At 48.0% G+C, this 24,787-nt stretch overlaps 3 pseudogenes; all 3 read right to left on the bottom strand.

Annotated features, from left to right (window-relative positions):
- Positions 1-234: 234 nt before the first annotated feature.
- LOC129633532 (uncharacterized) lies at positions 235-354 on the bottom strand (annotated as a pseudogene).
- Positions 355-3,778: 3,424 nt separating this feature from the next.
- On the bottom strand, positions 3,779-3,898 carry LOC129633550 (uncharacterized; annotated as a pseudogene).
- Positions 3,899-7,324: 3,426 nt separating this feature from the next.
- Positions 7,325-7,444, bottom strand: LOC129633531 (uncharacterized; annotated as a pseudogene).
- Positions 7,445-24,787: the final 17,343 nt, after the last annotated feature.

Raw genomic sequence — 24,787 nt, 5'->3', positions numbered from 1 at the left:
ACGGGACGGCCGGTCGTCTGGTTTCCTGAAAGCCGAATGCGAATGCGGAGGGGCTCGCGGGCCGCGGGGAGGCAACCCAGGTCTGCAGCGGGAGTCGGGGCCCCGGCCACCCACTCACTCCCCCCGCCCCGGGAGGGGCTGGGGCTGCGGGGGTGGCGGGGGGGCGAGGGGGGTGTGGGTCCAAGAATTGGGACGCGGGGCGGGGGCTAAAGGACCTCTTCTGGTAGGCAAAAAAGCCTCCAGCACCCGGAATTCCCAGGTGGTCTCCCATCCAAGATACTAAACAGGCCCGACCCTGCTTAGCTTCCGAGATCAGACGAGATCGGGCGCCTTCAGGCCGGTAGGGCCGGAGACGGACGCGGCCGCCGCGGGGCGCCCAAAGAGCCTTGCGCTTCGCCTCCCTTTCGCTCTGACCTGCAGGTCGGGCCAACGGGCCGCCCCTCTCCTCGGGGGGCCGTGCTGTACTTGAGCCGCACGACCCGCGACCGCACTCCAGCCTGCTGACGCCGGCCCGGCCCCCGAACACCGCCAACACCAGACCAGCAACCGCCTGGCCGGGCCCGGGGGCCCGATGGGCTTCCAGGACCCCCCAGTGACCGGGAGGGCGTGCGTGCGTGCGCGCGGGGCCTGGGGGGTGGGCTGAGGGGTGCGGAGGTCTCGGCGCCCTCCCACCCCCGGCCACTCCAGACCCGGCCGCGCTGGCTGAGCGGGGCCTCCCCCCCCATCCCCTTCGCTGCTCAGGGCCGCGCGACCCCGGAGGTGTCGGTCTTCGGGGCCCGCCGCCTCCCGATCCCCGCGGCCCGGGGGCCTCTGAACCTCCTGCGGGCCTAGGCGCAGCGAATCTTGAGCGCCCAACTTGCCCGGCACCTGCCCGCTGCCCAAACCCACCGGGAGCCACGGAGGCGCGGTCGACCGGAGCGCCTCAGCCCCGCCCCTTTGCCCTACCGAGGCGCCCCCCTTGTCCCCACGCCGCCCGCCAAGCACCCGACCTTCCTGAGAGAGCAGACGAACCACAGGCAGGCACACAGACAGACACACACACTCGCACGCACCCACGCCATGGGAGACAGCTGGCCTGCGCGAGCTCCTCAGCCAGAGCCATAGCACCTGGGAGAGGCCTGGGCCAGATCAAAGGCCCGGCGGATGGCTGTCGGGAGAGACAGAGGAAGAAATCCATGAAGCTTCCGAGACAGACTCCAAGACGGCGAGAGGGAGATAAACACACACACACACACACACACACACGAGTGTGGTCTTTGGAAATTCTTCTGTTCGTAGTTGCTGGGTTGAGCCCAACTTTTATAGGCCCCATGGAGTGCGGCCCATCAGGCTCCTCTGTCCGTGGCATTTCCCAGGCGAGAATACTGGAGTGGGTTGCCATTTCTTTCTCCAGGGGATCTTCCCGACCCAGGGATCAAACCCGAGTCTCCTGCGGGCGGATGCCTTGCCATCTGAACCAGCACATTGCGAATTCCCTAGGCAAAATACAAAGAAAAGAGCTCGTGTGCTACTAAGTGGAAAGATGATTGAAGAAACAGAAGGTGTCCTTTGTTGGTATCTTTGAATCTTTCTTTAGTTTTCGTTGATTTTTACTCTTAAGGCTACTTGAACAAGGCAAGAGAGAAACCCCAGAATTGAAAAGCAATTGACTTTTTTGAAAGAAACCTGTGCAGGTTAAGCACTCTTCGTTTTTGAGAGATGGTGAAATGCAAAATCTTGATTCAACACATATGACTTTGGTGAACTTTATTTCAAATCTCCATGATGAACCCCTAAGGCGTCCAGGAAGAAAGGAGTAGAGCGGGAGACAAAAAGAGCAACCTTTCCCCTTGGCGCCATCCCAACCAGCTGCTTAGTTCCTTCATCTCATGGACTACCATCTGGGCTTATCTGGTTTGTCTGATTCTTGTTTCGGGGCCGTTTCTAGTCACAAGGCTGTCAAGAGTGGGGGGTGGGGTGGGGTGGGGGGGAAGCCCTTCTTTCCATTCCACATGAGACCCAGTGGACAATCCAGGCCCTGGCCACTGCATAGAGCGTGCAGCAACAATATCAACGGTGATGCTGGTTAACAACGCATATTCCTGGAATCCACTCCGTTGGCTACTGAGTGTGTGCGGTGGTGGTCTGGAACCTATACCTGGAAGCTTTCTTGATGATTGCAAATGACACCAAAGTCCGAGGACGATGGAAGATCTTCACGTTTCTGCAAGAGCCACACACCTCCAGAAGGAACCGCAAGACTTGCCTGACATGGTCAAGGTCTAAGTATTGGACTACACGTCGGAAGGTCTCCACCTTTGCTATGGAAGTCAAACGATCTTTCTTGGAAATGAAAATGGATCACACTGAACGTTCACATTCTTCTAGAGCATTTGAAAAGCCCTAAACTGTAGAAATCTGCTGTACGAGTTCCTTGAAAGCAAGAACCCATACTGATGGATATGTCTTAATGCCTTAGATTGTGCCTTGAATATAGCGTACACATGAACCCAGGAAAGGAAAGAATGGAATCGCCAAATATACAAAGAGATCAAAAGTGCCGAGCCAAGTGACACCTTGACGCTTCCAAGAACTTTTCTGTCTTTCACACACTGAGTAAATCCTGAGCACCTACGATGAGCTGGGAGGCATGTAATAAGTTTCTGGAACTAGAAGGCGGAGAGAAGCAGACACAGAGTTCCTGCTTTCACTGAGACGAATCTAATGATACATCACAGGCAGATCCTTTGAGAACTTGTCGAGGGGCCTCTACCCTCACCAAAACCTGGGTGTCAGGGAAGGCTTTTCAGAGTAACCATTGCGTTGAGGTCCATAGGTTGAACCTACGTAAACCAGGGTTGAGATGCAGGAAGAATTTCAGGCAGGGAAAACAGCATCCTGGAAGTCTAGGTGACCAGGGAAACTTAGGACGTTCAAGAAATGAAAATGCCCTATGGGATGGAAGCCAAAGAGTGCAGAGGGCATTCCAGGGAAAAGACATCCGAGAAGAACGTGAGGAGCAGGCATGAAGGGAATTGGTCGTATCTTCAATATGATGGGAAAATACAAGAGCCGTTGGAGCAGGATGGTGACAGAATTGGATCTGCATTTCCAAACGGTCATCTTGCTCCACGTCACTAATGATTGGAGAGACTCAACTCCAAACGCCAAGGAGGGACCACTTCGCCCGAGTCCGACTGGGCCTCATTGCAATGTCTGTCCATAGCAGATGCTGGAGAAGCTGTGGAGCAAAGGGAACTCTCCTCCACGCTGAGTAGGAATGGGAGTTGGTACAGCCGGGATGGAAAAGAGTATGGAGGTTCGCGAAGGAACTAAAAGTAGAAGTAGCCTATGGTTCAGCAGTCCCACTCCCAGGCATAGATCCACCCCCAGTCCAAGCCAACAAGCCAGATGCCCCGTTTGGGCACATCGATCTGTGCGCGCGCTCGCATGCGCATGCGCGATCGCCTGCGAGGCTGGGGGTGGGGCGGGGGCTGGGGCTCTGGCTGGAGTCGGTGCAAGCCCCGGGATTGCCTGAGGCAAGCCAAAGGAGCCCCAGAGGGAGACGGGACGGCCGGTCGTCTGGTTTCCTGAAAGCCGAATGCGAATGCGGAGGGGCTCGCGGGCCGCGGGGAGGCAACCCAGGTCTGCAGCGGGAGTCGGGGCCCCGGCCACCCACTCACTCCCCCCGCCCCGGGAGGGGCTGGGGCTGCGGGGGTGGCGGGGGGGCGAGGGGGGTGTGGGTCCAAGAATTGGGACGCGGGGCGGGGGCTAAAGGACCTCTTCTGGTAGGCAAAAAAGCCTCCAGCACCCGGAATTCCCAGGTGGTCTCCCATCCAAGATACTGAACAGGCCCGACCCTGCTTAGCTTCCGAGATCAGACGAGATCGGGCGCCTTCAGGCCGGTAGGGCCGGAGACGGACGCGGCCGCCGCGGGGCGCCCAAAGAGCCTTGCGCTTCGCCTCCCTTTCGCTCTGACCTGCAGGTCGGGCCAACGGGCCGCCCCTCTCCTCGGGGGGCCGTGCTGTACTTGAGCCGCACGACCCGCGACCGCACTCCAGCCTGCTGACGCCGGCCCGGCCCCCGAACACCGCCAACACCAGACCAGCAACCGCCTGGCCGGGCCCGGGGGCCCGATGGGCTTCCAGGACCCCCCAGTGACCGGGAGGGCGTGCGTGCGTGCGCGCGGGGCCTGGGGGGTGGGCTGAGGGGTGCGGAGGTCTCGGCGCCCTCCCACCCCCGGCCACTCCAGACCCGGCCGCGCTGGCTGAGCGGGGCCTCCCCCCCCATCCCCTTCGCTGCTCAGGGCCGCGCGACCCCGGAGGTGTCGGTCTTCGGGGCCCGCCGCCTCCCGATCCCCGCGGCCCGGGGGCCTCTGAACCTCCTGCGGGCCTAGGCGCAGCGAATCTTGAGCGCCCAACTTGCCCGGCACCTGCCCGCTGCCCAAACCCACCGGGAGCCACGGAGGCGCGGTCGACCGGAGCGCCTCAGCCCCGCCCCTTTGCCCTACCGAGGCGCCCCCCTTGTCCCCACGCCGCCCGCCAAGCACCCGACCTTCCTGAGAGAGCAGACGAACCACAGGCAGGCACACAGACAGACACACACACTCGCACGCACCCACGCCATGGGAGACAGCTGGCCTGCGCGAGCTCCTCAGCCAGAGCCATAGCACCTGGGAGAGGCCTGGGCCAGATCAAAGGCCCGGCGGATGGCTGTCGGGAGAGACAGAGGAAGAAATCCATGAAGCTTCCGAGACAGACTCCAAGACGGCGAGAGGGAGATAAACACACACACACACACACACACACACACGAGTGTGGTCTTTGGAAATTCTTCTGTTCGTAGTTGCTGGGTTGAGCCCAACTTTTATAGGCCCCATGGAGTGCGGCCCATCAGGCTCCTCTGTCCGTGGCATTTCCCAGGCGAGAATACTGGAGTGGGTTGCCATTTCTTTCTCCAGGGGATCTTCCCGACCCAGGGATCAAACCCGAGTCTCCTGCGGGCGGATGCCTTGCCATCTGAACCAGCACATTGCGAATTCCCTAGGCAAAATACAAAGAAAAGAGCTCGTGTGCTACTAAGTGGAAAGATGATTGAAGAAACAGAAGGTGTCCTTTGTTGGTATCTTTGAATCTTTCTTTAGTTTTCGTTGATTTTTACTCTTAAGGCTACTTGAACAAGGCAAGAGAGAAACCCCAGAATTGAAAAGCAATTGACTTTTTTGAAAGAAACCTGTGCAGGTTAAGCACTCTTCGTTTTTGAGAGATGGTGAAATGCAAAATCTTGATTCAACACATATGACTTTGGTGAACTTTATTTCAAATCTCCATGATGAACCCCTAAGGCGTCCAGGAAGAAAGGAGTAGAGCGGGAGACAAAAAGAGCAACCTTTCCCCTTGGCGCCATCCCAACCAGCTGCTTAGTTCCTTCATCTCATGGACTACCATCTGGGCTTATCTGGTTTGTCTGATTCTTGTTTCGGGGCCGTTTCTAGTCACAAGGCTGTCAAGAGTGGGGGGTGGGGTGGGGTGGGGGGGAAGCCCTTCTTTCCATTCCACATGAGACCCAGTGGACAATCCAGGCCCTGGCCACTGCATAGAGCGTGCAGCAACAATATCAACGGTGATGCTGGTTAACAACGCATATTCCTGGAATCCACTCCGTTGGCTACTGAGTGTGTGCGGTGGTGGTCTGGAACCTATACCTGGAAGCTTTCTTGATGATTGCAAATGACACCAAAGTCCGAGGACGATGGAAGATCTTCACGTTTCTGCAAGAGCCACACACCTCCAGAAGGAACCGCAAGACTTGCCTGACATGGTCAAGGTCTAAGTATTGGACTACACGTCGGAAGGTCTCCACCTTTGCTATGGAAGTCAAACGATCTTTCTTGGAAATGAAAATGGATCACACTGAACGTTCACATTCTTCTAGAGCATTTGAAAAGCCCTAAACTGTAGAAATCTGCTGTACGAGTTCCTTGAAAGCAAGAACCCATACTGATGGATATGTCTTAATGCCTTAGATTGTGCCTTGAATATAGCGTACACATGAACCCAGGAAAGGAAAGAATGGAATCGCCAAATATACAAAGAGATCAAAAGTGCCGAGCCAAGTGACACCTTGACGCTTCCAAGAACTTTTCTGTCTTTCACACACTGAGTAAATCCTGAGCACCTACGATGAGCTGGGAGGCATGTAATAAGTTTCTGGAACTAGAAGGCGGAGAGAAGCAGACACAGAGTTCCTGCTTTCACTGAGACGAATCTAATGATACATCACAGGCAGATCCTTTGAGAACTTGTCGAGGGGCCTCTACCCTCACCAAAACCTGGGTGTCAGGGAAGGCTTTTCAGAGTAACCATTGCGTTGAGGTCCATAGGTTGAACCTACGTAAACCAGGGTTGAGATGCAGGAAGAATTTCAGGCAGGGAAAACAGCATCCTGGAAGTCTAGGTGACCAGGGAAACTTAGGACGTTCAAGAAATGAAAATGCCCTATGGGATGGAAGCCAAAGAGTGCAGAGGGCATTCCAGGGAAAAGACATCCGAGAAGAACGTGAGGAGCAGGCATGAAGGGAATTGGTCGTATCTTCAATATGATGGGAAAATACAAGAGCCGTTGGAGCAGGATGGTGACAGAATTGGATCTGCATTTCCAAACGGTCATCTTGCTCCACGTCACTAATGATTGGAGAGACTCAACTCCAAACGCCAAGGAGGGACCACTTCGCCCGAGTCCGACTGGGCCTCATTGCAATGTCTGTCCATAGCAGATGCTGGAGAAGCTGTGGAGCAAAGGGAACTCTCCTCCACGCTGAGTAGGAATGGGAGTTGGTACAGCCGGGATGGAAAAGAGTATGGAGGTTCGCGAAGGAACTAAAAGTAGAAGTAGCCTATGGTTCAGCAGTCCCACTCCCAGGCATAGATCCACCCCCAGTCCAAGCCAACAAGCCAGATGCCCCGTTTGGGCACATCGATCTGTGCGCGCGCTCGCATGCGCATGCGCGATCGCCTGCGAGGCTGGGGGTGGGGCGGGGGCTGGGGCTCTGGCTGGAGTCGGTGCAAGCCCCGGGATTGCCTGAGGCAAGCCAAAGGAGCCCCAGAGGGAGACGGGACGGCCGGTCGTCTGGTTTCCTGAAAGCCGAATGCGAATGCGGAGGGGCTCGCGGGCCGCGGGGAGGCAACCCAGGTCTGCAGCGGGAGTCGGGGCCCCGGCCACCCACTCACTCCCCCCGCCCCGGGAGGGGCTGGGGCTGCGGGGGTGGCGGGGGGGCGAGGGGGGTGTGGGTCCAAGAATTGGGACGCGGGGCGGGGGCTAAAGGACCTCTTCTGGTAGGCAAAAAAGCCTCCAGCACCCGGAATTCCCAGGTGGTCTCCCATCCAAGATACTAAACAGGCCCGACCCTGCTTAGCTTCCGAGATCAGACGAGATCGGGCGCCTTCAGGCCGGTAGGGCCGGAGACGGACGCGGCCGCCGCGGGGCGCCCAAAGAGCCTTGCGCTTCGCCTCCCTTTCGCTCTGACCTGCAGGTCGGGCCAACGGGCCGCCCCTCTCCTCGGGGGGCCGTGCTGTACTTGAGCCGCACGACCCGCGACCGCACTCCAGCCTGCTGACGCCGGCCCGGCCCCCGAACACCGCCAACACCAGACCAGCAACCGCCTGGCCGGGCCCGGGGGCCCGATGGGCTTCCAGGACCCCCCAGTGACCGGGAGGGCGTGCGTGCGTGCGCGCGGGGCCTGGGGGGTGGGCTGAGGGGTGCGGAGGTCTCGGCGCCCTCCCACCCCCGGCCACTCCAGACCCGGCCGCGCTGGCTGAGCGGGGCCTCCCCCCCCATCCCCTTCGCTGCTCAGGGCCGCGCGACCCCGGAGGTGTCGGTCTTCGGGGCCCGCCGCCTCCCGATCCCCGCGGCCCGGGGGCCTCTGAACCTCCTGCGGGCCTAGGCGCAGCGAATCTTGAGCGCCCAACTTGCCCGGCACCTGCCCGCTGCCCAAACCCACCGGGAGCCACGGAGGCGCGGTCGACCGGAGCGCCTCAGCCCCGCCCCTTTGCCCTACCGAGGCGCCCCCCTTGTCCCCACGCCGCCCGCCAAGCACCCGACCTTCCTGAGAGAGCAGACGAACCACAGGCAGGCACACAGACAGACACACACACTCGCACGCACCCACGCCATGGGAGACAGCTGGCCTGCGCGAGCTCCTCAGCCAGAGCCATAGCACCTGGGAGAGGCCGGGGCCAGACCAAAGGCCAGGCGGACGGCTGTCGGGAGAGACAGAGGCAGAAATCCATGAAGCTTCCGAGACAGACTCCAAGAGGGCGAGAGGGAGATACACACACACACACACACACACACACACACACGAGTGTGGTCTTTGGAAATTCTTCTGTTCGTAGTTGCTGGGTTGAGCCCAACTTTTATAGGCCCCATGGAGTGCGGCCCATCAGGCTCCTCTGTCCGTGGCATTTCCCAGGCGAGAATACTGGAGTGGGTTGCCATTACCTTCTCCAGGGGATCTTCCCGACCCAGGGATCAAACCCGAGTCTCCTGCGGGCGGATGCCTTGCCATCTGAACCAGCACATTGCGAATTCCCTAGGCAAAATACAAAGAAAAGAGCTCGTGTGCTACTAAGTGGAAAGATGATTGAAGAAACAGAAGGTGTCCTTTGTTGGTATCTTTGAATCTTTCTTTAGTTTTCGTTGATTTTTACTCTTAAGGCTACTTGAACAAGGCAAGAGAGAAACCCCAGAACTGAAAAGCAATTGACTTTTTTGAAAGAAACCTGTGCAGGTTAAGCACTCTTCGTTTTTGAGAGATGGTGAAACGCAAAATCTTGATTCAACACATATGACTTTGGTGAACTTTATTTCAAATCTCCATGATGAACCCCTAAGGCGTCCAGGAAGAAAGGAGTAGAGCGGGAGACAAAAAGAGCAACCTTTCCCCTTGGCGCCATCCCAACCAGCTGCTTAGTTCCTTCATCTCATGGACTACCATCTTGGCTTATCTGGTTTGTCTGATTCTTGTTTCGGGGCCCGTTTCTAGTCACAAGGCTGTCAAGAGTGGGGTGGATGTTTGGGAGGGGGGGGAAGCCCTTCTTTCCATTCCACATGAGACCCAGTGGACAATCCAGGCCCTTGCTACTGCATTGAGTGTGCACCAGAAATATCAACGGTGATGCTGGTTAACAACGCATATTCCTGGAATCCACTCCTTTGGCTACTGACTGTGTGTGGTGTTGGTCTGGAACCTATATCTGGAAGCTTTCTTGATGATTGCAAATGACACCAAAGTCTGAGGACGATGGAAGATCTTCACATTTCTGCAAGAGCCACACACCTCCAGAAGGAACCACAAGACTTGCTTGAAATGGTCAAGGTATAAGTATTGGACTAAAGGTTGCAAGGTCTCCACCTTTTCTATGGAAATCAAAATATCTTTCTTTGAAGTGAAAATGGATCATACTCAACGTTCACGTTCTTGTAGAGCTTTTGAGAAGCCCTAAATTGTAGAAATCTGCTGTACGAGTTCCTTGAAAGCAAGAACCTAAATTGTAGAAATCTGCTGTACGAGTTCCTTGAAAGCAAGAACCTATATTTATGGATATGTCTTAGTGTCTTAGATTGTGCCTTGATTATAGTGTACACGTCAACCCAGGAAATAAAGAATTGAATCGCCAAATATACAAAGAGATCAAAAGTGCCGAGCCAAGTGACACCTTGACGCTTCCAAGAACTTTTCTGTCTTTCACACACTAAGTAAATCCTGAGCACCTACGATGAGCTGGGAGGCATGTAATAAGTTTCTGGAACTAGAAGGCGGAGAGAAGCAGACACAGAGTTCCTGCTTTCACTGAGACGAATCTAATGATACATCACAGGCAGATCCTTTGAGAACTTATCGAGGGGCCTCTTGTCTCACCAAAACCTGGGTGTCAGGGAAGGCTTTTCAGAGTAACAATTGAGTTGAGGTCCATAGGTTGAACCTACGTAAACCAGGGTTAAGATGCAGGAAGAATTTCAGGCAGGGAAAATAGCATCTTGGAAGGCTATGCGACCAGGGAAACTTAGAACATTCAAGAAATGAAAAATGCCCTATGGGATGGAAGCCAAAGAGTGCAGAGGGCATTCCAGTTAAAAGACATCAGAGACTAACGTGGGGAACAAGCATGAAGGGATGTGATCATATATTCAATATGATGGAAAAATACAAGAGCAGTTGGGGCAGGGAGATGATAGAATTTCTCTGCATTTCCAAAATGTCATCTTGTCGTCTTGCTCCATAACACTAATGTTTGGAGCGACTCAACTCCAAGTTACAAGGAGGGACCACTTCCACGCGTTCGAATAGTCCTCATTGCAAAGTCTGTCAATAACGAATGCTAGAGAAGATGTGGACCAAAGGGAACTCCACTCCACATGCAGATTGTGTGGGTGAATTCTCTAAGAAATTAAGGGAAAGAGTGCTACATCTTGTTTATTGTATTGTGTTTAGGGGGAACTATTTTGGAATTAGAGGAGCCCATTCCTCAGTATATGATTTCCAAACTAGGCAAGTATAATTACAGTCTGATAAGATGTAACTCAAATAACTTCTGAATGTTAATTGATTTTGAAAGAGGAAATAATCTTGCAAGAGAAATATAGACAAACAGGAAAAGCATAGTTGTCAATATATTAACCTAGAGATGCTACAAATATTGTTTAAGAAATATGAAAGTTTCATGGAGTATTTCTCATGAAGGAATTATTTCCTCTTAAAAGTCAAAAGGGCTTCCCTGGTGGCTCAGAGGTTAAAGCATCTGCCTGCAATGCAGAAGACCTGGGTTTGATCCCTGAGTCAGAAAGATCCCCTGGAGAAGGAAATGGCAACCCACTCCAGTATTCTTGCCTGGAGAATCCCATGGATGGAGGAGCCTGGTGGGCTACAGTCCACTGGGTCGCGAAGAGTCAGATACTACTGAGCAACTTAACTAACTTAACAGTCAAAAAGGATCATGAGTCCACTCATAAAAATGATTTGTTCTTCAGTTTTATCATGAATTACCTGACTAAAGGATGATTATGTATTGTATTATTCCTTCAAAATTATAGCACATTGTTCACTTTCCAGATTTTTATTTAATTGATATTTATTTAACATTGACTCTGTGCCAGCACTGCAAAACCCACCCACACACCCTACACCAATTTTGTGACTTCATTAGAAACCACTTAATCAAGCAAATTCTATAGTTGCCTCTATTTTACATCCTAAATCGGCACATTATATGTCGCCCTACTTAACACTATTAAGATTATCTCTTTTTTAAAAACTCTTGATAAATATAATTCCTGGCTTCCTCACAAAATAATTTAAATTATATAAAAACTGGAACTTTGTCTAATTTATCACTGTATTCTTAGCTCTTCGAGGAATATTAGTACTAGATATTCAAAAGACTCGTATTAAATGAAAATGATTTCAGTGGGTCTCAAAATAACTTGTCTTTAAAAGGCATTGGTGTGGGGAGCTGCCCGTCAGAACGGGGTCCTTTGTCCGAAGGACACAGCTCTGGGAGCTGCCTCAGTCCTTGAGGGTTTGCTTGCAAACATAGCTCTCTGTCCCGCCACCCCAGAGATTAGGCGCTTATTTACTGCAGGCACCTGGAGTTCTGTGCAAACTTCTCACGCACAGAGAAATATTATCTGGTGTAAGAAATAATAACAGGGTGCCATTCCCATGCTCTCAAGATTTCTTGTGACTGTTTGTAAGATGTGTAGGTCAAACAAAGAAAATGTTAACTGTCTTGTCTTTCTCACGCTCTTCTGTATAAATGTGAGATGCTGAATAAAGTTGGTGTCAGACTGCGTCCCTTCGTGGAGACGTGTCTGAACCTCTCGACCCCATCTTTGTTGGAGATTTCTCTTGCTTTCGTTTCTTTTCTCAGCCCCGCCGTGCACGTTCTCGGGACATGATCGACTTTGCCGTCTAGCACCGGCACATTGGTGCCATTTAAAGTAGATATTAGGTTTCCATTTTCTCATCAATGATTCGTTTCATTGGTTTTGTCATTTCAGATAACTTTCTTGAACATCAGATCATGGAAGATAGAAATAATGTTACTGAATTTATCCTCTTAGAACTTTCTATGGACAAGAAAGTCCAGATCCTCTGCTTTTTATTTTTCTTATTCTGTTACCTGGCTATTTGGTTGGGGAATTTGATCATTGTGATTTCTATTACATGCAGTCAGCTAATCACCCAGCCCATGTACTTCTTCCTTAACTGCCTTGCACTCTCAGATCTCTTCTACACCTCCACTGTGACACCCAAACTCATGACTGACTTACTGATGGAAAAAAGGCCATTTCCTATAAAAACTGCATGACACAGCTTTTCACCACCTACTTCTTTGGGGAGGGGGGAATGAGGTCTTCACCCTCACAGGGATGGCCTGTGACTGCTATGTGGTCATCAGCAAACCTCTCCACGACGCCATCACCATGAACAGGCAAAAACGTCACTCAATTCTCATAGCGTCGTGTGCAGGGGGACTTCTTCATTCTCTTGGTCTCTTTCTTCTTGCGATTGTTTTACCTTTCTGTGGCCCCAGTGAAATAGACCACTATTTCTGTGATGCATATCTTTTGTTGAAACTAGCCTGCACTGATACACACAAAATTGGCTTTTTTGTCATTGCCAATTCTGGCTTGATGGGACTGGTGCTCTTTGTGGTTTTGATGGCCTCCTACATTTTGATTCTGTATAATGTGTGCACATATTCTGCAGAAAGCCGCCATAAAGCACTTTCCACCTGTAGTTCCCACATCACAGTCCGTGATCCTCTTTTTCACACCTGTCATCTTTGTTTACATTAGACCTGCCACAACATTACCAGAGGATAAAGTGTTTACGCTCTTCTACACAATTATTGTCCCCATGCTCAACCCGCTTATCTACACACTTAGAAACATGGAGATGAAAAATTCCATAAGAAGAGTTTGGTGCAATAAAAGGTTCTGGGAAAGGAGCTTAATGATCTGAAGGTCATTCATCTCTGACGCCAGTGACTGTCTTCTCATCACTCCCTCTGTTGCTGAGTCTCTCCTGCTAATGGGAACATCAGGCAGAATGTGTAAAAGCCAAGCCTCCAACAACAGCTTGCCTTCAGTGTTTCCTTCTTTATTTTCCTCTCAATGCGTTTTCCTTGATTTCACTTTTCACTAATAATCCCCTTTGTTTAAAAAAAAAGAAAAGGAAACTTTTTACAGAGTAAAAACACACTGAAAAATCTGGAGGGAGAGTGATCCTGCCTGTATTGAAGGCTAAACCTGGGGGAGACTTCGCTCTCAAAATACTTGGCCTCAAGGTATAAAAGGTAATAATATGTTACAAGGTAAAAGACAGTTAAAGAATCCACCTGCTAATGCAGGAGACACATGTTCAATCCTTGGGCCAGGAAGATCCTCTGGAGAAGGAAATGGCTACCCACTCCAGTGTTTTTGCCTGGGAAATCCCATGGAGAGAGGAATCTGGTGGGCTACAGCCCATGGGGATGCAAAACAGCTGGACATGATTCAGCGACTAAACAAAAACAAAAAGGCAGTTATAGGAAAATAAGAACAATCACATACTGCAAACTCCTTTCAGAACTATATACCTAGCCTCGTATCCTACAACTCTAGATTTCTTTTAATCAAGTACCTAGAGATTTTTTTGTGTGTATTTGTGAACTGCTATTATTTTACTTAAGTGAAAAGAATATATAGATCTAAATACAACATAGTGTAAAGTCCAGCCTTATAGTCGACATGGCAAGTCTTACAGTCTGAAAAGCAAGTCACTGTGTGATCTGTTTGTGAAGTAACATTGTAAGTATTGGGGGAAATATATGTGTATGTGTGTGTATATATATATATATATATATATATATATATATATATATACAAACTCATGCTATTTGAACTGGGTTTGACATTAAGTATACATGATCAAGGAATAAATAAACTACAACTGACTTTGCTACAAAAAAGAAGAAAATATAAATCCTTTAGTTCCTCAAAACAGATGATTTATCTCAAAGTAAAAGACTTTCACTTACTATCTAAATTCAAGTGTAGAATAATCCTAAAATAATATTTGACAAAATATAGATCAGACTCAGTGATGGGAATATATAAATATATATATATATTCTGCTACTGTGCTTAGGTGTTTCTGACTCTGTGGCCACATGGACTGTAGCCCACCAGGCTTCTCTGTCCATGGGGATTCTCCAGGCACAAATATCGGAGTGGGTTGCCATGTTCTCCTCCAGGGGATCTTCCCAAGCCAGGGACTGAACCCAGGTCTCCCACATTGCAGGCAGACTCGTTACCAACTGAGCCATCAGGGAAGCCCAAGTATACTGGAGTGGGTAGCCTATCTCTTCCCCAGGGGATTTTCCCGACCCAGGAATCAACCAGGGGTCTCCTGCATTGCAGGTGGATTCTTTACCAGTTGAGCTACCAGGGAAGTCTAATGTGTATACATCCATACCTATAGGATTTTCATGATTTTCTAGGGCAAAGTATACATTTTGTTTGAAATACATTTTTAAGATTGCTGCATTTTCTTATGAAAATGTGCATAGTTTTGGATATAAAATGTAACTATTAATAGTATAGATTTGTATTCTATATAATGAGTTAAACTATATTTAATACTATAGATTTATTTTAGGTAATAGGGTATTTTCTAATGTTTCTCTCTCAAATAATGTAATATTTTTTAGAATTAATAGGACAGATGATGGATTTTAAAGAATCATATTATTACTATGTCATAAAAATGTTGTTAACTGTTCTCCACACAAAGATAGGCCATATTAATATTTGGCTATATTATGTGTGTGTCTCCTTCAGAATTTTCCACAGTTTATTGTGACCCACACAGTCAAAGGCTATGGCATAGTCAATAAAGCAGAAATAGACGTTTTTCTGGAACTCTCTTGCTTTTTCAATGATCCAGCAGGTGTTGGCAATTTGATCTCTGGTTCCTCTGCCTTTTCTAAAACCAGCTTGAACATCTGGAAGTTCATGGCGCACGTATTGCTGAAGCCTGGCTTGGAGAATTTTGAGCATTACTTTACGAGCAACAAAGATCTGTCTAGTCAAAGCTATAGTTTTTCCAGCAGTCATGTATGGATGTGAGAGTTGGACTATAAAGAAAGCTGAGGGCCGAAGGATTGATGCTTTTGAACTGTGGTGTTGGAGAAGACTCTTGAGAGTCCCTTGGACTGCAAGGAGATCCAACCAGTCCATCCTAAAGGAGATCAGTCCTGGGTGTTCATTGGAAGGACTGATGTTGAAGCTAAAACTCCAACACTTTGGCCACCTGATGAGAAGAGCTGACGCATTTGAAAAGACCCTGATGCTTGGAAAGGTTGAGGGGAGGAGGAGAAGGGGACAACAGAGGATGAGATGGCTGGATGGCATCACTGACTCAATGGACATGGGTTTGGGTGGACTCCGGGAGTTGGTGACGGGACGGGGAGGCCTGGTGTGCTGCAGTACATGGGGTCTCAAAGAGTCAGACACGACTGAGGGCCTGAACTGAACTGAATATGTATGTGTCTTATTTTTGTACTTGCAAGATACTTTGCAAATATTATTTTGCATATTTTGCTGAATATTTAAATGTCAAAAAAGAATGGTGTTTCAGAATTGTAAATAATAATCTTAAGGAGGCAGAAGTTATCAAAGTAACTGAATGAATATGTTGTAAATAATGTAAATCAACCAAATCTTACTTAATTTCCCAATTGAATTATCTCCTCAAGTGGATCAGTTGTTTGGAGTTACATTTTCATAAAGATCATCCATTCGTCTTCCCAGATAGTTGCGAATATCTGGTAATAACTGATATTTTTCAATATCCCCATCTCTGTGTTTGCTTATAGTGTTTAACAGCCTTCCATAGAGACCTCAGCTCTGCCTTCATGTGTAAATTAAGCAGAAACCATAATCCATGACCTTCAGCCATGAACTACGGAGTTTAATACCAGATATTTTGGGTGAGGAATTTTTAAAAAAGATGCTTACAATATATGCCATTCTTATCTCTCCTGTTAATAAATACAAGTACTAGGAAATAAAGAGGCCAGAATATATTGCTTCATTTCACAGAGACATCATTCATACAAATCTCTCTCTCTCGGAATGAGGCTTAAAATAAGACATTATTCTGCCTGCCTCATTCAGTCTGGATTCATGAGCAGTTCAGGTTGTGGGGTGGTGGTTGCTTTTCGCTAGTAAATCACACTGTATGAGAAAACTCATATATTGAGTTTAATTCCTATTATGTGGGGATTTCTTATGTTATGTCAGTTCAGTTCAGTTCAGTCGCTCAGTCGTGTCCGACTCTTCGTGACCCCATGAATCGCAGCACGCCAGGCCTCCCTCTCCATCACCAACTCCTGGACTTCACTCAGACTCACGTCCATCGAGTCAGTGATGCCATCCAGCCATCTCATCCTCTGTCGTCCCCTTCTCCTCTTGCCCCCAATCCCTCCCAGCATCAGGGTCTTTTCCAAAGAGTCAACTCTTTGCATGAGGTGGCCAAAGTACTGGAGTTTCAGCTTCAGCATCATTCCTTCCAAAGAAATCCCAGGGCTGATCTCCTTCAGAATGGACTGGTTGCATCTCCTTGCAGTCCAAGGGACTCTCAGGAGTCTTCTCCAACACCACAGTTCAAAAGCATCAGTTCTTCGGTGCTCAGCCTTCTTCATGGTCCAACTCTCACATCCATACATGACTACAGGAAAAACCATAGCCTTGACTAGACGGACCTTTGTTGGCAAAGTAATGTCTCTGCTTTTGAATATGCTATCTAGGTTGTTCATAACTTTTCTTCCAAGGAGTAAGCGTCTTTTAATTTCATGGCCGCAGTCACCATCTGCAGTGATTTTGGAGCCCCCCAAAATAAAGTCTGATACTGTTTCCACTATTTCCCCATCTAGTTCCCATGAAGCGATGGGACCAGATGCCGTGATCTTCGTTTTCTGCGTGTCGAGCTTTAAGCCAAGTTTTTCACTCTCCACTTTCACTTTCATCAAGAGGCTTTTGAGTTCCTCTTCACTTTCTGCCATAAGGGTGGTGTCATCTGCATATCTGAGGTTATTGATATTATCCCGGCAATCTTGATTCCAGCTTGTGTTTCTTCCAGTCCAGCGTTTCTCATGATGTATTCTGCATAGAAATTAAATAAGCAGGGTGACAATATACAGCCTTGACGAACTCCTTTTCTTATTTGGACCCAGTCTGTTTTCCCATGTCCAGTTCTAACTGTTGCTTCCTGACCTGCATACAGATTTCTCAAGAGGCAGGTCAGGTGTTCTGGTATTCCCATCTCTTTCAGAATTTTATACAGTTTATTGTGATCCATGCAGTCAAAGGCTTTGGCATCGTCAATAAAGCAGAAATAGATGTTTTTCTGGAACTCTCTTGCTTTTTCCATGATCCAGCAGATGTTGGCAATTTGATCTCTGGTTCCTCTGCCTTTTCTAAAACCAGCTTGAACATCTGGAAGTTCACGGTTCGTGTATCGCTGAAGCCTGGCTTGGAGAATTTTGAGCATTACTTTACTAGCATGTGAGATGAGTGCAATTGTGCGGTAGTCTGAGCATTCTTTGGCATTGCTTTCTTTGGGATTGGAATGAAAACTGACCTTTTCCAGTCCTGTGGCCACTGCTGAGTTTTCCAAATTTGCTGGCATATTGAGTGCAGCACTTTCACAGCATCATCTTTCAGGATTTGAAACAGCTCCTCTGGAATTCCATCACCTCCACTAGCTTTGTTCGTAGTGATGCTTTCTAAGGCCCACTTGACTTCACATTCCAGCATGTCTGGCTCTAGGTCAGTGATCACACCGTCGTGATTATCTGGGTCGTGAAGATCTTTTCTGCACAGTTCTTCTGTGTATTCTTGCCCCCTCTTCTTAATATCTGCTGCTTCTGTTAGGTCCATACCATTTCTGTCCTTTATCGAGCCCATCTTTGCATGAAATGTCCCCTTGGTATCTCTAATTTTCTTGAAGAGATCTCTAGTCTTTCCCATTCTGTTGTTTTCCTCTATTTCTTTGCATTGATCGCTGAGGAAGGCTTGCTTATGAGAGGGTAACAGGCAGGAAGGCCAGGGGTCTCCAAATGGAGGAAATAGCCTGCAAGTGTCAGACATTTTTATCTCTCTTAAGCGGCAGGAAGAAACAAACTAACAATATTTTTTTCCTTCTCTATACAAATTTAAAGAGAGGTTTCTCTTAAAATACTGTGTTGCCATAATGACACCTGGTTTCACCTGAAGTTAGCTATTCTTGAGCCTAGAGATAACCAATGCCTTTTTCTTATGGAAATGTTTGTCTTAAGCTATGCTAATGTACTACGCCTTTACCCCAAACTCTGTCTCCAAGTCGGTTCCGCCTCTTGGCCCAAAACCTACTTGACAAACCAGTATGTTATACTCAGATATTGTTCCCCTAATCTATGTAAATGAAACTATTTGTATGGTGGTCTGTCCTTCTTTAAGATTCAAGTTAATTATTTTATGGCCCAAGATAAACCATTTGGTGCCATTCTAAATTTTAAGACATTCCTTTCTTTCATTAACAGACTGCTAGTGACTATATAACATCCAGCTGAAGACTAGCAGGGGGGTGCTCTTTCTGCCCCCTTCTGATGCCTATGTCAGAAGCTTTCTCTATCTCCTTTATACTTTAATAAAAAACTTTATTACACAAAAGCTCTGAGCAATCAAGCCTTGTCTCTGGCCCCGGATTGAATTCTTCTCCTCCGGGAGCCAAGAATCCTGGTGTATTCGCGTGATTCAACAACAACCTTTCATCTTGGGGGCTTGTCCGGGATCCTTCAGGACAAGGTAAGGATGCTTAGAGCTTTAGTTCTTTGTTCTCTTAGCGAACACGTTTTCTGCTGTGCTTTACTAACTCTACCGTGTGCTTGTGTGAATGAATGACAGGCCCTGCGTGAAGCAAGTAAGGGGCCCTGCTCTGCGGTTCCACAGTGATCTCATAGGGCTTATGGGAAAAACCTGTTGGGGCGTTATACCGACCTGCCAATGCCAAGAGGCACTCAATGTCTCCTTCGGGAACCGACCAGAAATGGGCAAAGCGTGTGGACCGAACTCTCCTTTCTCGGTCAAACTTTTCGGTCTCTTTGACCATTTCATAACTCTTTGAGAATTAGAAGTACTAACCTAATCTATCGGATCATAGACTTTCGAGAGACTTGTGATCTATATTGTTACTGTATACTGTGGCTTAGGTCCCAAACTTAGATTGGTAATTCAAGAAAGCGCCTAGCCTCGCTAGAAATCGAAAGTTCGGAAGCTAGATGGAGCTCTAGCCCCCAGAACATCTCTGAGGTTAAAGGTTACGCAGATTGGGACTGCGATGGGTAACGCCGGCTCTTAGTGGATCAGAGGAGGCTGTTATACTGGTGTGGTGATGCTTGAAAAGAACATCTCAGTTTTATGTTCGCGTCGGTCTTATTGTAGTCAGGAAATGCTCAGGGTCGTGCACAGGCACTCAGGTGACAAATGTTTCCCACAGCGGTCTTAGCTTGGGAGGCATTCCAGAAGGTTACTCTGATTCACCCCGGGTGACATCAGAGACAAGCAAGGTTAAGGGTGAAGAGCTGGACGTCAAATAGGGATGCTATCAAGTCTACCCCTGGTACATCCCCACCCCATCTCGGTGGTAGAACCGGGAGGGACGAGTACGGCGCCTGCGTCGGTAAGGGACAGACTAAGTCCGACCAGGAAGGAAAAGCTTTTGGTGTAACGTCTGTCTACACCCCCATCTAGAGCAGGGAGGGACGCCTCCGGTAGAAAAAATGGCGCTGGTCGCTTTTTTTCTCTCTTACAGATGGGAGCTAACAATTCCAGCCTCACTCCTTTGAACTGTATCCTGAAAAACTGGGATAGATTTGATCCCCAGGGCTTAAAGAAGACACACCTGGTCTTCCTATGTGATACTGCATGGCCACGGTATCCATTGGAGGACGGCGAACGGTGGCCGGTTGGAGGGTCTCTTAAGTATAATACTGTTCTACAATTAGACCGGTTCTGTAAGGAACAAGGGAAATGGGTAGAAGTAGCATATGTGTTGCCCTTTTACTCTCTGCGAAATATGCCAGACTTATGTCCTAAGGGTATAGATTTGGGCGTGAAACCTTCAGCTCCCTCCTGTCCTCTTACTTTGCCCCCGTGCTGGGGACTCCAAACTGGGATTCAAACTGCCCACATGGAGGTCCAAACATCTCCTGTCTCAGTACGACCTCAGACTACTCTGGTTTCAGTAGAAACTCAGACCATCGAAGTAAGAGATGAGATGGAGGACAGGAGACAAAGAGAAGAGGAAAAACAGGTTTCTCCAATCTATCCCTGGGATCATATGCGCAGAACAGCCAGAGAGACTGAGGAACAGCCACAAAAGCTGTTGCCTCTTTATAAAACACCCACCGGGAAAAATAATCAGTCTGTGAGAGTTAATAAGCCTTTCTCTTATCAAGAAATACAAAGAATCAAGGAAGATCTGGGAGACTATTTAGATGACCCAGAAAAATATATTAGAGCTTTCAAAGGTGTTACTCTGCTTTATGACCTCACCTGGAAGGATGTGATGTATATCTTGGGACAAACGCTGACTCCCGAGTCAAAGACTCGAGTTTTGGGAAAAGCGGTTGCTTATGGAGATGAATGGCTTGGTAATGAATCAGTAGAGAAGAGGGAGAACGAGATAGCGGCCCTCCCCACTGAGAATCAGGCGGTCCCAACTATAGAACCAGACTGGGACTACAACACAGCTAAAGGAAGATGGGATCAGAATCATTTTGTTAGATGTATTCCTGAAGGACTTAGACAGGCACGTTCTAAGCCTTTAAACTATGGCAAATTGGCAGATATAGAACAGGAGGAAAAAGAAGCTCCTGGTAAATTCCTAGATAGACTGAGAGAAGGCCTTCGCAGATTCACTGAGATTGATCCCGAAAGTGAAGAGAAAAAAGTGATCTTAAAAGATAGATTTCTCACTCAGTCGGCTCCAGATATCCGCCGTAAGCTATTAAAACAGGCGTATGGACCAAATCAGTCTTTAGATACTCTGTTACAACTGGCTCAGACAGTCTATTACGGTAGAGAATATGAGGAAAAGAAAAAAAGACAAAAAAAGACAAAGGAAAAGGCGGAAGCCTTCGCCATGGCTATGAAAAACGTTCTTAAACAGCCTGAGAAAAGTGCCCAGAGGGGCCCAGGTGAAAACAGATGGGCTTGCTACTACTGTGGAAAGGGGGGACACCTCAAGCGGGATTGCCCTCAGGCATCTAAGCTGCCCCCGGCTCCATGTCCGGTCTGCAAAGGACCACACTGGAAGAGAGACTGCCCCCAGAGGCGTAGGTCTCCCGGGTCGGACTCTCAAGACAATCAGGACTGAAGGTGCCCGGGGGTCGCCACACAAGCTCCCGTCCTAATTACACCTGAGGAACCCTGGGTATTAATAGTTGTGGGGGGCCAATCCGTCGATTTCCTTTTAGATACTGGGGCAACCTATCCTGTGCTCACGGAAGCCCCTGGCCCACTTTCTTCCCGATCCGCTTCCGTAATGGGACTGTCTGGACGAGCCAAAAGGTATTATTTCAGTTATTCTTTATCTTGCAACTGGGATTCTGTGCTGTTTTCACACGAGTTTCTGATTGTGCCAGAATCTCCCTCACCCCTCTTGGGAAGGGATATACTGAGCAAGGTCCATGCCTCTGTTTTCATGAATATGGAGCCCTCCCTTTCTCTCCCTTTAGTTGAACAAAATGTAAATCCTAGAGTATGGGCGGATGGAAAATCTGTGGGTCGAGCTCAAAATGCTATTCCTGTAGTTGTTAAGCTCAAAGACCCGCACGTATTTCCACATAAGAAGCAGTATCCACTGAAACCTGAAGTTAAGGAAGGGTTAAAACCCATCATTGAAAATTTAAAGGAACAGGGACTATTAATTTCCTGTAACAGTCCTTGCAACACTCCTATTTTGGGTATAAAGAAATCGAATGGTAAATGGAGACTAGTTCAAGATTTACGAATAATAAATGAGGCTGTAGTTCCTTTACACCCCGTAGTGCCTAATCCTTATACTCTATTGTCTGAAATTCCTGAACGGGCCAAATATTTCTCAGTAATTGATTTAAAAGATGCCTTCTATTCAGTGCCTTTGGCGGAAGAAAGTCAATTCCTATTTGCCTTTGAAGACCCTACGCAGCCAGCTTCTCAATTAACCTGGACAGTTTTGCCCCAGGGATTTCGTGACAGTCCTCACTTATTCGGACAAAGTTTGTCACGAGATCTACAAAACTTTAATAGCTCTGAAACAGTGGTGTTACAATATGTAGATGATATTTTGCTCTGTGCTGAGACAGAGGAAGCTTGTTCGCGAGCCTCTGAAGATTTCTTAAACTTTCTGGCGGACTGTGGTTACAAGGCATCAAGAGAAAAGGCTCAGCTTTGTCAACAATCGGTTAGATATCTGGGCCTAATCATATCAGAAGGGACTAGGGCCATAGGCCCTGAGAAAATTAAACCTATACTAAATCACCCCCTACCTATGACTTTAAGACAATTGAGAGGATTTTTGGGAATCACAGGTTACTGTCGCATTTGGATTCCAGGTTACGGGGAACTTGCCCGGCCTTTATATAAACTTATAGCTGAAACTCAGCAGGCCCAAACCGACAAACCGGTTTGGTCTCCAGAAACTCAAAAGGCTTTTAAGGTTCTTCAGACTGCTCTCCTGCAAGCTCCAGCTCTGAGCTTGCCCACAGGGTCAGAATTTAATTTGTTTGTCACTGAAAGAAAAGGTGTGGCATTGGGAGTTTTGACACAACCCCGAGGGCCTCACCAGCAACCTGTAGCTTATCTAAGCAGAGAATTAGATGTAGTTTCACGTGGGTGGCCCCACTGCCTAAGAGTAATTGGGGCAGCGGCTTTATTAGCACCTGAAGCTTTAAAAATAATTAATGGACGAAACCTTACTGTCCTGACTTCTCATGATGTGAGTGGAATCTTAAATTCTAAGGTTAATATTTGGATGACAGACAGTAGGCTTCTTAAGTATCAGTCATTGTTGTTAGAAGGACCAGTAACTAAGCTTAAAGTTTGTGAAAATTTAAATCCTGCCACTTTCCTTCCTGAGAAGGAAAATGAAACACCTGATCACGATTGTTCTCAATTCCTAACTTTAAACTATGCAGCTCGAGAGGATCTAAAGGATACCCCATTAGACAATCCTGACATGGAAATATTTACAGATGGCAGTTCTTTTGTTCAGGATGGAAAGCGTAAAGCAGGTTACGCCGTGGTGACTGCTGAACAGGTTTTGGAAGCAAAATCTCTCCCCCAGGGAACCAGTGCTCAGTTAGCGGAGCTTGTGGCCCTGACCCGAGCTCTAGAGTTAAGCAAAGGGCAGCGGGTAAATATCTACACAGATTCTAAGTATGCCTATTTGACTTTACATGCTCATGCTGCAATATGGAAAGAGAGACACTTTAAAACAGCAACAGGAGAACCTATTAAACATTTCAGAGAGATCGAGAGACTTTTAACTGCTATATATTGTCCTAAAGAAGTAGCTGTTATGCACTGCAAAGGGCACAGCAGGGATGGGAGTAAAATAGCCGAAGGTAATCATCTGGCTGACTGCCAAGCCAGAAAAGCGGCACTTTACGAAACCCCTTCACTACAGACGCCTTTGATCTGGACAGGTCCTGTGGAACAGAAAAGACCACAATATACTGAAGAAGAATTAAAAAGATATGAAAAACGAGGAACAAAGATTACTGATAAAAGATGGTTACAGTCTGAGGATGGACAATTAATAATTCCTGAAAATGCTCAGTGAAAAATTCTTAAGGGTTTACATCAGAGTTTTCATTTGGGTGCCGAGAGTACTTACCAAATGGTTTCTCGTTTGTTTGAAGGTAAAAATGTAATGAAAACTTTAAAGAATATTATCAAAAGGTGTGAGATTTGTCAAAAAAATAACCCAAAGACTGAAAAGCTAACAAAATCTGGATTACAACGAAGTGGGAAGTATCCTGGAGAAGATTGGAAAATTGATTTTACTCACATGCCAAAAGCTAATGGATATTCTTGCTTACAAGTTTGGGTAGATACCTTTACTGGATGGATTGAGGCTTTTCCCAGTCGTAGTGAACAGGCTAAGGAGGTTATAAAGATTTTAATCCATGAAATTATCCCCAGGTTTGGGCTGCCACGGAGCCTTCAGAGTGACAATGGCTCCGCCTTTAAAGCTGCTGTAACTCAGGGGGTGTCTAAAGCTCTAGGAATAGAATATCACTTACACTGTTCCTGGAGACCCCAATCCTCCGGAAAAGTTGAAAAAACAAATGACATTATCAAAAGACATCTGCGCAAATTAACTCAAGAGACGCAGGACAAATGGATTAAAGTCCTACCCATAGCTTTAATGAGGGCTCGAACTACACCCCAAAAGAAGGGACTGTCCCCCTTTAAATGTATTTATGGAAGGCCTTTCTTACGCACAGACATTGTTATAGACCCTGAAGCCTTGAAATTAACTAATTATGTAACTCAGCTCTCAGCTTTTCAACAGGCATTAACAGAACTCCGGGAGACAACTCCTGACCCAGCCTCCGAGACAAACAAGCCTCTATTTGAGCCAGGAACCGAGGTCCTCATAAAAACATTGGGATCTGGGGGCCCATCCCTCGAGCCTCTCTGGGAAGGTCCTTACCAGGTTATTCTTTCTTCTCCC

Source organism: Bubalus kerabau, chromosome 18 (genome assembly GCF_029407905.1).
Source record: "Bubalus kerabau isolate K-KA32 ecotype Philippines breed swamp buffalo chromosome 18, PCC_UOA_SB_1v2, whole genome shotgun sequence".
NCBI classification, from domain to species: Eukaryota; Metazoa; Chordata; class Mammalia; order Artiodactyla; family Bovidae; genus Bubalus; species Bubalus kerabau.
This window is presented reverse-complemented; position numbering and strand designations above follow the sequence as displayed.